Source organism: Pogona vitticeps, chromosome 2 (assembly GCF_051106095.1).
Source record: "Pogona vitticeps strain Pit_001003342236 chromosome 2, PviZW2.1, whole genome shotgun sequence".
NCBI lineage: Eukaryota > Metazoa > Chordata > Lepidosauria > Squamata > Agamidae > Pogona > Pogona vitticeps.
The window spans coordinates 162,587,393-162,604,025 of record NC_135784.1 but is presented as its reverse complement, the minus strand read 5'-3'; the positions used below and the strand labels follow the sequence as shown (position 1 = coordinate 162,604,025).

General features: G+C 39.9%; 1 non-coding gene across 1 annotated transcript; it reads right to left on the bottom strand.

The window, feature by feature from the left end:
- Positions 1-8,172: 8,172 nt before the first annotated feature.
- LOC110090291 (uncharacterized) lies at positions 8,173-13,343 on the bottom strand. The gene is made up of 2 exons (XR_013541231.1): positions 13,151-13,343; positions 8,173-11,861 (listed from the first exon to the last, which is right to left on the bottom strand). It is a non-coding gene; the product is annotated as an uncharacterized LOC110090291 (transcript).
- Positions 13,344-16,633: the final 3,290 nt, after the last annotated feature.

Below are 16,633 nucleotides of genomic sequence, written 5' to 3'. Positions count from 1 at the left end.
TTCCCCATTTCTATTCATGCCCCGTACGAAGAAGGGGATGAATAAGTCCCCACAAGAAGGATAGCCTTCCCTCTCTTCCTATAGCTTTCCCATTCTGCCTACTAGCCCACAAATCAGCTAATTGGCAAGCTGATACGCTCTTACATGTTCCTATTTCCTTCTTTTAACAAAGACAGTTGCTAGGTATTTCTAAAACACTTCACAAAGGGTATCAGTCAAACCCACTTATATCAGCTGAACACTTCAGAGGTCTCTTGCACTTCAGACACCTCAGGACCAAGGTAAACGCCTCAATAAATTTTAGGGTGAGGTGCTCCACCTGGCTTGGTCCATAACCATTTACTGCTCTGTAATATTAGAACTACTGTATACCCCTAGAGCTGCTGCCACCGGTGCTCACAACAACAATAGCAATCAAAGAAAGGGAAGAGTAAAAAGAAGCATCTACTTAATTACTTGCTCTTGAGTTCCTCAACAAGGTGTTGAACAGCATCATTTTCTCTTGCTAGGTGGTTCTCTCTCACTTAATAAATAGTCTATTTCTTTCTTCATGTTGCTGATGAAATTCTCGTAATAGGGCTCCAGGTTCTTCCTGGCCGGCAGAGCATACTCTTGCAAGAGACTCCACTTGGTTTCAAGGGCCTTGTTCTGTTGCTCCAGGCTTCGGACCTGTGTGAGGAAGAAAGAGGTGCCGAGACCTTTCAATAGGTTCCAGAGCAAACCTGGTTTCAGAACAGGCTTTTATGAAATTGGCTATATTCATTCTGCATCAGTGGACAAAAGGAATGTGCTTTCAGGTGAGGTCAAAGGTGTTGTCCAGCATTCCCATTCCCACCATGGCCAATCAGAAATCTCTGGGAAGCGCTCCAGCGGGAAAGGAAGAAAACAGCATCTTCCCATCTCCACAGATGAAGCCGCAGCTGCCATCTTTGCAAAGGGCGGCATTGTCTCTTTCTACCGACCATGGCTGTGGAAACCAGCTGGAGACGGCAGTGGTGATTACAGTGGGGAAGCGTTGGAGGGGATGGCGGAAGGACATTGGCAGAGTCAGTGTTTTTTTTAAAGTAAACACCCCCCACAAATCAAAAAATAAATTCATGCTTCTTTGGTTCATGGGGGGGGGGGAGCTTCATGCTTCATGATCTTTGACGAATCACAAAGCAGGACAACTTGCCAAAATGGTGAGTCTTCCCCATCTCTACTTTCAAAGGTATCTGTGGAATGTTGGTAGGTGTGATTCATTTCACTTAAATCACTTCCATTTCATTCATTACACCTAAAATAATGTCGTATCTTCTAGTTACATTGCTCATTAACCAAAAAGCAACTAGATCTTAGTAATTACATCATCTGCAACTAATTATTTCTAAGCTCTGGTTGCTTAGACAGTGTGAAATATTACTTCCCCCCCCCCTTCTTTTAACGATGACCATATTAGCTGGGACAGGTTGCAGGGGTTTACTCAAAAAGTAGCTTTTCTCAGCTCTGTAGCTTCGTAGCTAATAGTCCTGAACAGAAATGTAAAAACATATCAGTCCCATTTTGTTTGAGGCTGGCAGGGTTTGTTTTATAGTATTAATTATTATTATTCCAAAGTTTTATATTGGGTTGTAAGACTTTTGTTTTTCACACTTTGTGCCTAGAAACATGTGTTTGTTTTTGTGTGTGTCCCCTGTACCCTTTCCCCCCCATTCATTTCACAATGATTAAAGTGTATCTGTGCAGCTTTTTTTCAGGTAGATCCATATTTATCGGTGCACAATTTTCAATGACACAAATGGATCTGTGCAAATGTTTTTCTTCTCTGAAACCCACTGCAAGCCTTAAAATGTGTGTGTTCCAAAGGCAAGATGAACCTATTCACATTGCCTGTCTCAGGAGTTGTGAAATTGATATTTTCCTTGGAAAACATTTATGCGAGAAACATCTTCTCCATTCTCATGACACAATTCTCTTCAGCCACCATTTTTCTGTCAAAAGAGAGAGCCATGCAATGTTGTGCAACCTGTCCTGGGCCTCCAAAGCTGTCTTGCAGCCTCCAGGGTAATGGAGGATGAGATCCCATCAGCAGTCCTGAAGCATTGAGCTCTCACCCAGTCAGCTTCTCTGTGTAGAATGAGGAGAGAGCACCATCTTGTCCTTTTCCTGAGGCACCAAAATGTCTTTGGCCAAACTTGTTTGTTCTTCCGAAGGCTGTGTGCCTGTGTGATGTTTGCTTGGCTCTCGTGTGTAATAACATAAATTGACAAGCTGCAAAAATAGCCCCTCACCCTCACACGCAGAAATGTTGGCTTTAAAGTGTAGTGGCCAAAACGGGAAAGTAGAAGACCGATCTATTTTCACCCCATGACTTAGCAGGTGCTACAGTGGCACCCTTCCTGAGCAAATACTATGAAGGAATCAAAACTGAATAGAGCTGGAATTCCAGTTCTGGGTTTGACGGTGGGCGGTAAGGGGGAGATGTGCACCCTCCTTACTGGAAAACAACCACTGCTGTAGGCTTCTTGGGAAGAAATGGACAAGTTTGGGCAGAATTTGTTTTTGAATTACATTTTGATCAGGGGTATAAAATGGGGACATTTGGGGCAGGGGTGCAGAAATAAAAACAGCTGTGAGATGCCTTTTCTCCATCTCTATTCTAAGTCTAAAGCACTCCTCTCAGGGGTTCACGCAGAATGATTCCATTTCTTTTCCTTCCCTCTCTCTGTCCTCCTCCTTCCCTGTTGCAGTGGCACAACCGACTCCCACTGCAGGGGCAACACATCTTCTTCCATTCCTCCCTCCTCACTGCCTGATGTGCCTCCAGTGTGCTTGGTAGCCATTAACCCAAAGCCCTAGAAAGCTGAGGCCACCTGATGTTGGTGTGGAGTGGTGGGGGCAGTGACAGGGGAAGTACCAAACAGCCAACAACTGTTTGTGCTTCTGGCACCTACACTAGATTAAAACATAGAAAGAAGAAGCACCACAGCTTGGGTGTGTATTATAAGTGGTGCAACTGCCAAACTGCAACAACTACAGTTTTCCCAGATTATCACAAAGGTGTAGTTTCTGTCATGGAATGAATGAATTGCAGGAAATCCAGTACAAGAAAGATCTGCATTCTTTATATCAGTATTCACAGCAAAATCTCAAGTGACAAATAAGCCATCACAAACTTGAAATAAATCTAAATACAAGGTAATCTACACACACGCACGCACACACGCACGCACGCACGCACACATGCACACACATACACACACACACACACAGACACACACACCTGCTTAATTTCATTTTAGGGATATTATTTCAGCCTACTTTTATGGGTGTGGACGTGGAAGGAAGACAGGAGATGGAAAAGGATGTTAAGCTGTCTAGGATGAGGACACACAGAATTGAGGATATTACCATCCCATAATGCTTTGATGGTTGAGATATCAGTTCACGTTTCTGCATATTTCACTTTTTACTCTCTTGTTATAGGCTGAAGACTAAGCCACTTGCTTTAGGCATCAATGGCATCTCGTTAAGGAGATGTTAATATTCAACAGTGGGGATAGCTGGCTGGATACCTGAGTGAGTTGTGTGGCCAGGTGTTTGATTCCCCACTATGCCCACAGAGAGAAGAGCCAGTCTGTGTACTCTTGGGTTGGCTGTATAGTCCTAGAGTGCCCCCAAAAGAAATAAACCACTTCCAAGTACTCTCTACCTAGGCAGCCCTGAAATGTGTCACCAAAAGTCGGAATCAACTTGGATTGATTATTGCACTCATTATTATTTTTGCCCCCCAACCCTGGAATAAAGACACGAGACAGTAATATGGAATAAAACATGGGCCACACTTTATTGATAATCATTCAGAAAGTTTTGCCAATCAATTGGAAAATGGGGGGGGGGCTGCTGTAGTGCAGAAACAGATAAATCAGTAATCATATGGGCGAGTCCCTGGCCCCAGGTTCTTGCGGTCATAAGGACAGCAGGAACCTGGCTGGCCGCTAATAAACACCCCCAGACCTCGAGCCATCTTTACTTGATGACTGTTGGTCCGGAAGTGGCCTAGTGCATTTTTCCTGCGCAGGTGCTGTAATCGCACAATCCGCAGCCCTGGGAGGTCTGATGCACTGTTAGCTTACCTGATCTTAAATTGGGACTCACTGAGAAATACTTGTTTTTTCCGCACTCCCTCCCAGTGCAACCAAATTTCCACCATAAAATTGCCAGCAACCCTTACCAGTGTGGGATAGGCAAAAATATATATATATATATCCCCCTATCCAACAGCCAATCAGGATGAAGGTCAAAAATTCCTATCCAGCCCCTAAAAAAGGCAGCCAGAAGAACTCACACTAGAATAGTGTGAGAAAGTGGGTGCCTGAAAAAGAAGAGGACGGTTAGAGAGGAGAACTCCCTTTATATAGCCAGGGGCATTCTCCTGCTCTTTGAACAAGTCTCGTGAGATCCTGAAGTTCTAGCACCATCCGTGTGTGGGGGGGGGGGGGCAAAGCTTAGTTGCGTTGCCCAAAGCCTCGTTGGCTTGACAGCATCTTCGTCATTACGGATTGCAAGGTCCAGCACAGTGACAGAACAGAGTTTGAAGGCAACTAGTTTCAAATAACTAGTTATTTGTAATGAATTCCATTACATAGTAATTAAGACTTAATTAAGTGACATTGCTATTGTAACTGGAGATGGGCATGAATGGCCAGTTCAGCAGTTTCAGCCAAACAGGTGTTTGGCACTTCCCAGCCCCCACTTCCGCCAGGTGCTGCCAATGAGTGAGTGCCCACTGGAGGAGGCAAGGCAAGGAAGCGCTGAACACCTGTCCGGCTAAAATTTGAACTGGGACAGATCACTGAACTGTCAGTTTGTGCCTATCTCTAATTGTAAAAAAAAAAGAAGAAGAAGAAGGGGTAACTTCATTTGTTTTGCAGCATAACCGTAATGTCTAGCTATCTTTATAGCTATCAGGATCTGGCCTAACTAGATGATGGAGAAAAAGCATTCCATGGTTCCTATATGAGTTTATGCTGGGCTGGCAGCCATTGTAATCTGTTCTATTGTGGTGTTGAGAAGACAAGAAAGTAGAAGAGAGAGGGGGGGGGCAGTGGATTCTGCATTACAGCCAGGTGGTTTACACCATTCAGATGGATGGGATGGGGTGGTGGTTACTGGCTGCATAGTTTCAAGAACTGGGAAAATTAAATTTTGATTTGTAAAAAAACTGTAACAGTAACTGACTATTGGGGGGGCTTTGGAACAATAATTAAGTCATTACTTTTCAAAATAACTTTCAAAACTCTGTAATGAATCTTGCCAGGTATAAATGAGTACTCTGGGGGGCTTTGAGACAATAATGGTAACTGATTACTTTCAAAGTAACTTTTTTTAAGATTTGTGATTAATCTTGCAATAATCCAGAAATTAGATATTATTTATTGGCTGCCTTTTCTCCAGTGAACTCAAGGTGGTGTACATAACTCTCCTCTGTCCACATTATTATTTTCACAAAAAGCCTGAGAAGTAGATCAGACAAAAGTATTATGGCTGTGACTTTGCCCTGTGACTCGAGTGGCTTACGGGGGAGCTGAGCCCAGGCCTCCTAAATCAGTCGAACACTGCAACGATAACATCACACTTTAAGGGTGTATCCTTTGCATCTGCATGAGTAAGCATGTAAACATGCTCTAAATGAGCTTTTTTTGAGAGTTGGGAAAAGTATGAGAAAGAACAGGCAAGTAGATTAATATTGTTATTATTATTGGAGCTGGATGGCGCAGTGGTTCAATTGTAGCATTGCAGTCAAAACTGCTCACGGTCAGTGTTCAATCCCAGTTGATTCTGACATCTGGCTTGAGGTTGACTCAGCCTTCCATCCTTCTGAGGGTGGTAAAATGAGTACCCAGCTGTATGATATCCTGTATAATGAAATTGTAGAAAAGTGCTTTAAGTACTGTGGGGTAGTATATAAGCAGCACACTTTGCTTTTACTAACAGATGAATAAGTTCTCGAGAGAGCAAATTATTTTGATGAAAACATTTTGGAGAGAATGGTAGTGTATACTTCACTAAATGAGGGAGCAAAAGTACTCCATGGTTCCAAGTGACTGTCCAGTAGAATAAACCAAGATTAATTGAATCTTAAAGTGGCAATGAAGGGAGAAAGGATGATTGGGGAGGAGGGGGTTAAATTATTTGAACACACCATATCTGCTCTATGATCAAAGAAAAGGAGAGAAGAACCACTTAAGAGGAACAGATCTGCTGACCCCAGAGAGTATGAATCATGTTATTGTTAGTATCAGTTAAGAAAATTAGGAGGACTATACAAAAATGTATGTTGCATGAGGGAACGATGGCCCTTCTAAATGTCTACAAAATTGCGCAGACATGTATGATTTCTGGCATAAAATGTCCTTTCATATGTTTCCCTATGTGGAAATATGTGCACTCTCTTCTGAAAGATGTTCCTGGTAGGATTTGATATTTATGTGGACTGCCAAAGTATCAGATTATGTTGTAAAGTCTTGCTCCAAAGGGTTTACCACATAATATTCCTTGAGCTAATATTATGCTACAGAAGGAGCTATTTGCAGTTTTTGTGAGAAAAGTGGAAAGCCAGGATAGGGGTGGGTTCAATCTTATTTGGGATAGGGGCATGGCGAAGAACCTCATTTGCCAAACTCACTAAACAGGACCAGAATGAACTTTGCACAAATATTAATGGAAATTAAAGTTGTTGTCATCATAACATGTGAAATAAATCAGAAAGAAAGGCACAGATCTCTGCTTCATACACTTCAAGAGCAAAAATAGGTCAAATAATGTCTATGGTTTCCCACAAATAAATGTAATTTCAGGAAGAAAAGTGCTATTTTCATAAGAGATCCGTTCTGCATTCACCTTTGGCAAACTAGAGTAAGGCAATAATTTATATTGTCAGGTGTGTACGTCATTGTATATGTACTGTAACTGAAGTTGTCCCTACATGTTACCAATCAGTGGCGCTCATCTATGCTGGTTTGGGATTTCAGGCCAATGAAACACAGTGCCAGGACAACATGATAAAATTCACTCATGCAGCGGACAGCTCCAGTGACCAGGTACACAGTCAAGATGTGTACCACCACCTTATCAATTAGCCTCAATTAACTGCAGCATGTCATGAAAATCTTACAGGTACACCAGGAGGATTCCATCCAGCCTTTTTCTAATATAATGCTTTGTGCCTTTGGCCTACATGTGCCAAGTGCTCAGGAAAATACCACCCACCCTTCTTCTTTTTCCGACATTGAGAATACTGGAAGTGTAACTTTGAACAGCTACGCAGGGCTCCATTGAAGAGTTATATGGCACATGGTATTTGAACAGTTGGAAATGGATTTTCCTGGTTTCAGAACTTATGGAGAACTGGAAACAGCTGACACATGATGTCTATGATTCACAGTCATATATGTACGGTGATGTAGACTTCTGGGGAGATTCCAAAATTCTAAAGTTAGATACAGCATTTCTTTCTACCAGTAGAGAGAATTTTTAACTTTGCTTATATAATTGCTTCTTCACAACAATGATACATGCTTCCTATCTCATTAAGGGTTCTATTGAGTGCTGCCTCTTAACACTGCCCATTTCCAAATATGAGTTTTTAGAGAGATAAATCATCCTGATACCTTAAAAAATAATGAGCGACCAGTATTAGTTCTTCCTTCAAGGTTATTGAAGACATAACAGAAAACATGGAACATCTAACTTTAGGCACAACTAGATGGGGAAATTTGGAGAAATTCAGTTTGTAATTAAAAGGTTCTTATCTGCAGCATGATTTATTTTATCTCACACTTGAATGATTTTTCTGTTCACACAGGAGACATTTCTTCTCTTGTGAGAAATATCTAGACAGCACTTTATACTACTTGAATTTCTCCACCTTTTAATTATTAATACCCCCTTCCAATTCCCTGCCTTTTGTTTGTCTGCCTGTCTGCCTGCCTGCTTGTTTGTTTGTTTGTTTAACTTATATGCCGCCCACACTACCCAAAGGTCTCAATTTAACTACAGTAAAAAGGATTAAATAATTAAAATACAATTAAAATACATACACTAAAAGTTGCCATCAGGACCCACAGTTGATATTATTTCAATTAAAAGCCTTCTGGAACAGTTGCAGTTGTCATTCCATAGGCCACAGCAACATCTTCTTTCTTTCTTTCTTTCTTTCTTTCTTTCTTTCTTTCTTTCTTTCTTTCTTTCTTTCTTTCTTTCTTTCTTTCTTTCTTTCTTTCTTTCTTTCTTTCTTTCTTTCTTTCTTTCTTTCTTTCTTTCTTTCTTTCTCTCTCTCTCTCTCTCTCTCTCTCTCTCTCTCTCTCTCTCTCTCTCTCTCTCTCTCTCTCTCTCTCTCTCTCTCTCTCTCTCTCTCTCTCTCTCTCTCTCTTTCTTTCTTTTTGGTCCAGTTTTGTAAGTGGCATAGTGCTACAGCAACATATCATCCTATCATGGCTACTTTCTTATATCTGAAAGAGTGCTGCGTCACTTAGCCAGTACATGTGAAAAGAGGAAAATACGGGAGAGGTCTTCTCCACCATCTTTTCTACTGCCACAATCCATCACAGGGTTGTCACTGAAGAGAACACCACGCACAGTTCTATTTGAGAGCAAATTAAGCACCACACAGATTACAGAATGGGATAACCAAGAGCACTCCCAATCACACCAAATACTGTACATTGCATCCCCTGGAGTTGTACCAGAAAGGAGCAGAACACCTCACAAAAGGAGTGGGATGGATCACTCTTACTTGAAACACACATGTTCACTGGAAAAAAAGTGCAAACCAGACTGCACACAAAGGGAACCAAAGGTTGAGCTAGATGCTCCTCTGACTGCCCCCAAAGTATTCTTATTGACAGTGGTCCATAAAGCAGTGAAAGATGTGAAACACACATTGGAGAGGTAAGATAAAATATATTTCTCCTTAGAAAACAGGCCAATAAAAATGTTTGAGAGATGGTGAACCATATTTGCTAGTTTATTTATTGGTACAAGACTTACCACACTTTTACACTCCAGCAGAAGTTCCTGGCTGTTATGGAAACTAAAGGAACTCACAAGAATATTTTAAAAAGCAAAATGATACACAAAAGTGACGTACTAAAATTAAAGCAGTGGAATGCAATAGCAAATAAACACCAAGCACACCATTACTTGGTTAGACATTTTCACATTTATATCCAAGCAACATAGAACAGCACCACATGCAATAGTACTCGTGTATTTGCATGTATGCGCCAAGAAGGACATAGGGTTTCTGTAGGCAGATGTTGTTGCCAAAGCAACAAAGAGTCCCATGGAGCTTGAAGAATAACCCGCTTTATCTTGCATAAGCATCTGTGGTCTGAGAACAGTGAACCAACTAAGCCATCCAGTTACTCAACCAACAAACCAATACAAATGAACCAGAGAGTAGAGAAATGAAACACAAGAGAGGGCAATGGCATGATTTTCAGAGATCCCTTCTGGCTAAAGGATTAAGGAGGAGGGGAGGACGGATGAAACAAAGGGAACATTAAATGCTTAGGTGGCATCCTTGAATACAATCCAAAGGAGGAGACAAAGAAGGCAATGCCATTTTCACTTGGAACAGTTAATACAATGGCTGAAATCTCATCTGTAATACTTGGCAAGTGCAAGACAAGCAGCATACCTTTTGGAATGCTGCTTGTCTTGCAGCATTGGACATTTCCCAGGCCCACGCGTTTATTTTATATTTGGTTTCTTCGTTCTGGCTTTGAGGGCTTTGTCCTTCTTACAGCTGGATGTTCTTTGTGAAAAATGAGGGGGCTGCTGACATTTTCATACTGCAGTGACTTGGATGCCTGGGCTAGCAGATATCCACTGAATTACTGGCCCTAGAGTAGTCACACACACATCTTCCAATGTGGGCGGTGCCATATCCACCAGCTACACAATTGCTACCTCTGTGGCTCTGGAAATCTCTGAAGATGTTGCCACAACCCTTGGTAGAATAACACCCACCACCCGGGCTGGAATCTTCACCTCCAGAGGTACACGGATTAGCCACATTTTTAGAAATCTTTCTAGCAATGCATTCCATTTTGTAGAAGTCTTTATCTCCGTGGCCTGTTCCGTTTCTTCGACTTCCAGAACTGTATTCTCCACTTCTGCTGCTGAGCCTTCCATTTTGAGAACTGTACCCAAGGACACTGACACAGCCACCAACGCCTTTGCTTGGGTTAGAGAATAACGCTGGAATAGAGAACATGTCCAAAGGATAGCAAAGCAATACCAGAGCAATACTAGATCCAGGGTAATAATATGCCATATATTTGGTAAAGATATACAGTATTGCCATATAAGATTTCCCAGAACACCCTTTGATATGAATCCCATTGTTGCCACATTCTCCTGCCTGATGTTTGATCAGTATCTTTCTCCGACCCCTCCCCCAGAGTGTGACAGTGGTCAAGTAGACACTTTTGTTTGTTTGTTTGTTTGTTTGTTTACCACCCCATTAGTACACACAGTACTCTGGGTGGTTTACAGTTAAAAGTTACAATGTTATAAGTTACAAAACTTCAAGACCCTACATGATACCACATATAACAATGCAGCAATTTAAAAAAAATTAAAAAGGAGAAAAGAGAAAACAAGAAGAGAAAAAGAAAATAATATTAACAGCACCAGGAAGACTCAGTTGTCAAAGGCAGATTTTATTATTCTGTTTTTAATAATGTTCTGAACATAAGGAGGGAAAGAACACTTATGGGAGTGCTGTCCGTGGAAGAATCCACCATTTATACTTAAGCTTTACATGCTTCATTGGATGAAATCCTATTGGTGTACGTAATTATATCAATAGAAGGGTTATGGTGTCACTGGCATGAGGACATTTTCAGCAAAAGACAGTTTGCTTGATTTGTGAGTAATCCATTTCATCACATGGCAGCTGTAGTAGCCAAGAGATGGAAGGAGGAAGTCTTTAATGATTGAGAATAATTCCCTGCCAGTAATGCCACATAGTGACACTGATTTGGGGGGGCATGAAAGACTTCTTCCTTCCATTCCAGGGCTCCCACAGCTTCCATCTGATGAAATTAATTACAAGTGTGGCAGAGAAGAGAGAAGTCTTAAATTGCAGAAAAGTTGCCCCAACTGATAATATCATCTCTTTTCTGCACACATAACTATGCCTAGTAGAATCCAACCATTCATTCCTTCACACTTCCAAGGATTTCAGACAGAAAGTCTAAGGAAGACTTTTGCCTTAAACTTTAGGGGGCTGCTTTCAGTGTGAGAAGATACAGAGTATAGACCCGACACTAACTTGAACTACAGTTCCCAGAATCCCACAGCCACTGGTCATGTTGGCTAGAGAGTCCTGGGGCTTGTAATAATTTTTTTTTAAAAAAAATAAGACTTCCAGGCTTGAGTAGATGGCATTGAGATAGAGGCTGGACTATTAGCTGAACATTACATACAATGGTTTTTAAACTGAGCAACAGAATAGAGTAATACATGTAAGCACTGGAACATTTCTATCTGAATGTACCACTTTTAAATACTTCCACTGTTTAGATTTTTCTTTTTCTTTTATTTTTTAGAAAGTGAAATTCCTGATCTCTGCTAGTTTTCTATCAGCAAGGAACTGTTGTTAATAAGGAAGCATTCAAAGGTATACTTAACTCATTGACAGTTTGAAATGGTTGGCTTTTGATCAACACAGATCTCAAATGCCTCATACCTATCACATTTTGTCACTTGTGTATAAAGATTCACAGCCTTTTTTTAGAATAATATTTACAATATCAAGAGCTAAACTTTACAACTACTTACCTCCATTCCTATGATTTCCAGAAAATAACCTGTATGGGATAGATAAATAATATAGCAAGATCATACGAGAAACCATATGTTTTCTCACAGAAGTAGGAATTGTATTTATCTAGCCAATTACTCTTTATCTGTATACAAAATACATATGCCATTTTTTGATGGGAGAAATATCCAGAGTGGTAAATAGAATGGAAAGGGAAATAAAACAATTCAGAAGAAATACTAGAAACAAAAATATCAGGAAAAAATTATACAAAATAAGGAATTGGCCCCCATTTTTGTAAGGGCAGCTGAGGAGATAAGTCAAAATTGACCAGATAGGCGGGGTATAAATGGAATAAATAAATAAATAAATAAATAAATAAATAAATAAATAAATAAATAAATAAATAAATAAATAAATAAATAAATAAATAAACGTGGCAGAAATGGTGCCTCATTGCCCAGATTGAAGGCCTGCCAGCAGAATGACATTCCTGACAGACTATATATAAAAGTCTTCCTTTTGTTGCATATCTCTGAATCCCATCTACATTTTCTTCTGGTGCTTCCTTTGGATTGGACACTGAACATTTATTTTTCATTGCAAAATAAACATTTTTAAACATTTCCCCCAATGATGCTGGGCTGATTAGCTCAGTGGTTTAGGTATCTGGTTGCAGAGCCAGAGGTTGGGAGTTTGAGTCAACACTGTGCTTCCTCGAAGAGCCAGCCTATGTGAACTTGGGCAAACGGCACAGTCCCAGGTTGTCCACAGCAGATGACAATGGTAAATTTCTTCTGAGCATTATCTACCTGGAAAACTTTGAAAAGGGCTGCCATAAGTCAGAATCGACTTGAAGGCACATCATGCTGATTATTTCCCCAGCATCTTCCTTTAGTTGTACACTTTACTTCACTGATGAATTTTTCATATTGACAAATATGTGTTTGTGTGCATCCTGCCCTTGCATGTATTTTAGCCATTCACATTCTAAAATATGTGGATTATTTCCTGTGCACTGTTTCTGAGAAACATCCTTTAAGACTTGCAGACTCATAGATTCTTAAGGCAAGGTGCGTTTCTTCTCACCATGACTCTTGTGATGATGAAAAAGAATTACTTTCGCTGAAACAAACAAAATCCTTTCCCACTCCTAAAGGGGTGGGGAGGGGAAGATCTTATGAATCTAAAGTTTCTGTTACCAGATGGATTGAGACAAAAAAAAAAGGTTCATCCTTAGTCCAGCCCTTGCTGGTGGACTCAGGAGGAGCACATAGCTGCAACATTGATATAGACAACTTTTCTGCATCTCATAGGAAAGTAGTCAAATAATACCTGGTTTCCTCTCCTTCCAGCAGTGACTTGTATGTGGTAATCTCAATATCCAGAGCCATTTTGTCCTGGAGAAGCTCCTGATAGCTTTGCCGCAGGCGGGCCAGATCATCCTTAGAGTTCTGCAAAGCACCATACAGTTCATCCTGTTTGTCTTGGGCATCTTTAAGGCTACAGCTACCACGCTGCTGGGTGTCGCAAATGGCGGACTGCAGGCAAGCAACCTGGCGATGGAGTAAACAAGATGTCCTACCATCTCCAAAGCGAAGCTTAACATTTGTCATTCCAGAAATTTACCCTTTGTCCCTCTCACATCAAGCATTTATTTGGCCCACATCAAATTCAAAGACCGGGATCCTGATATACAAAGGGGGCAAATTAACCATCAGGATTCTGCTGTGTCCCTTCTACAGGATCCCTATGAAAATCTGGACTGGGGAAGCTTTTGTTTACAAGAGATGTAATCCAGTAATTCTGCCTCATTAGTCTAATGATATCATCAGACATGACTGTATTTTGGTAATTTAAAAAAATTCTTCTCTTCCTCCCCCTGCAAAGGTTCGCAGGCTCCTTTCAGAAAACTTTGGTCCTGAAAATCACTACCACCGGTTCTGGTGGATGTGGCAGGACTAGCGGTGGTGATTTGCAAACATTTCAGACTTCCTGCCCCATCCAGCTGTTAAGATGTAACATTTTATATGTATAGAATGAAAATAAAAGTTAAGGGGCGTGTGGAAAACGTAGCCCTGAAAAATATACATTGTACTTTTAAAATGAAGCTTGAACAGCAATTTACTAAAAGTCACTGTCACCCCAACCCATTCACTCGAACCACAGAGAGCATGCATGCAAGGCTGCAAGCAAATCTCCAATAGTAACCCTTTGCTATTGGATTTCAGTCAATATTTGTTTAATCAGATTTTTCTCTCAATGGCAACACTGCAAGTGGCTTCTGTTAGAGGCCACTGTATGAAATGCTATTGGAGACACCATAATTTCAGTAATACAGTAAAATTCCTCCATGTTTACCTGTTTCTTTTTTCTCTCTGTTTCACTCTTCAGCCTCTGAACCATCCAGCTCAGTTTCCCAATCTCACATCTGAAGGTCTTCAGATCCTGATACATCTGGCATCTTTGCTTCTTGAGCTCTTGGTACTGAATGCTCAAAACAGTGGGGGGAAATCATTAGGTATGCTAATTATGAGGTTTTATTCCCTTTATGGCATTAGTTTGCATTTCTTATAACACATAGTTTTATTCAAATATTGCTCTAGTCACACTATCATCCTAAAAAGCATCCCACCCTTTGCTTGCACGTTCCCACTGGCAAAATGATTAACCTATATTTTTCAAAAGAAAAAAAAGTAAAGAGAATTGACCGTTTTGTGGTGGTTTATCAGACTCCTAGGTTTTCTGTACAAGATACACATAAGATTGTTCACCTTGCTTCTGTACAAAACATTAGCTTCTTCTTTGCTCCTCTGTGCAACACTCTGATACCAGGATTCCACATTCTGGAGGACAGAGGTCACATCCAGGTCGTGTCTGTTGTCCATCTGCATAAGAATGGCGGCTTCCTGAATCTGTTCTTGAAGTAGCGCAATTTCCTAAAAATTTGAATATCACACTCCTAGTAAAAACACAGCATCCATGATGTTGTAAACAGATTGAAGACAATCTCCTAATGCCTGTTAAAGAGTACTGTGTCTCAAATCATCCATCAGTCAGTGCTTGTTCAGGTTCCATGCATTCAGTGAGTCTAATTAGTACAGACAACTGGATTTAAGGTATTACTTTGGAGATTTAAGTTTGGGGTGATTTATTTATTCTCAGCATTTATAACCTGCCCTTGATATTGGCTCCCACCCTCCATGGAGAGCTCACAATAAGAATGTGAAAAACAATAAGAAAAATATCATAATCTGACCTTAACCTACAATAACATCAGGCAGCCACTGACAAAATAGAGAAGAGAAAACATGTTATTAAAATCCCTGAGGGTATCAAAAGATCTCAGTTTGTACCAAGATGACATCAGAAGAGATGCCAAATGAACATCCCGGGGGATGGCATTCCAAGATTGGCTGTGTCCACACTTGGGATCCTATCAGATTATTTTTTTCTATTTCTTTCCAAAATTTCCTAATAAATTTGCATCCTCACCATATATGATATAGTGTTCCTTTTATTGTCTTACATCTCCAAAATTTATCTTTCTCATTTTTTTCACCTTTGCCAATTTGATGCCATATGCCATCTATATAATATTTTCATATAATTTTCTTTCAAATCTGTACTTATTAATAGTTTTTGGTTATCATTCCATGGTCTAAACCAATCCTTTGTTTGAATTCTTCTACCTAATTCCTGCATCCATTTTATCATATTTTCTTTAATTACTTCCTGTTCCATATTTCTTTCCAATAATAGTTTATACAACTTCGCGATTTGGTGATTTTCTTTTCCCCATATTATCTTGTCTAGTTCCATAAGTTCTCTAACCAATCCTATTAATTTATTATCCATTTTCATTGTTTCTGATAGCTATCTGTGTGGAAACCACTGGCATATTATTCCTACTTTTTTCTTTTCTTGTCTTGTTCTTAATCTTAGTTGTCCATCATCTCCCTCTATGAGCAGATCTTTATATGTTAACCACTTATCATTCTTTATGTCAGTTTCCTTTGAGAGAACTTCATGGTTTGCAACACTGGAATCCCACAAAAATTTCCCTTTATATTTCTCCCATACTCATATTAATGCTTTTCTTATTACATTATTACCAAAAGCTTTGTTCACTTTCTTTTTTCCATACCATAAGTATGTGTGAAATCCATATTTTAAATCTTTGTTTTCTAGTATTAATATTTTTTCATCCTCCAGTCTTATCCACTCTCTTAACCATTGTAGTGCTGCCGCCTCATAATATAATTGGAGGTTTGGGAGACCCCATCCTCCTCTCTTCTTGTCATCTTGCAAGTATTTCAATTTTATTCTTGGTTTTCTCCCCTGCCAAATAAAATTTGAGAGTTTTCTCTACAAATGAAATGGCTTGTTATTTATTATTATTGGGATATTCTGAAATAGGAATACAAATATAGCCATTCACATACTAAAATACCATCATTTTGATAATTGCTATTCTGCCCATCAATGAGATTTTTAAGGGTTTCCATCTTTCTAAATTTTTCTTAATTTCTTTCCCTTTCTTTTTTCAAATAAGTCCTTTGTCTTTTTAGTTATTGTTATACCCAGGTATCTTACTTTATTCACTACTTTATAACCTGTCTTAATTTATAATTTTGAGGAGATGTCCACGAAAGCTTACACTGCAATGTAACAGTCTTTAAGTTGCCACATGTTTTTCCCTTGTTTTGTTTTATTTTGTTTCTTTGGATTTTGCTTGATATAGATTCTCATTGGAGGCAAATAGGGATGGTTCCATTTGGAGAGAGATCCATAAGAGGATTCTTTACCTCATTATGC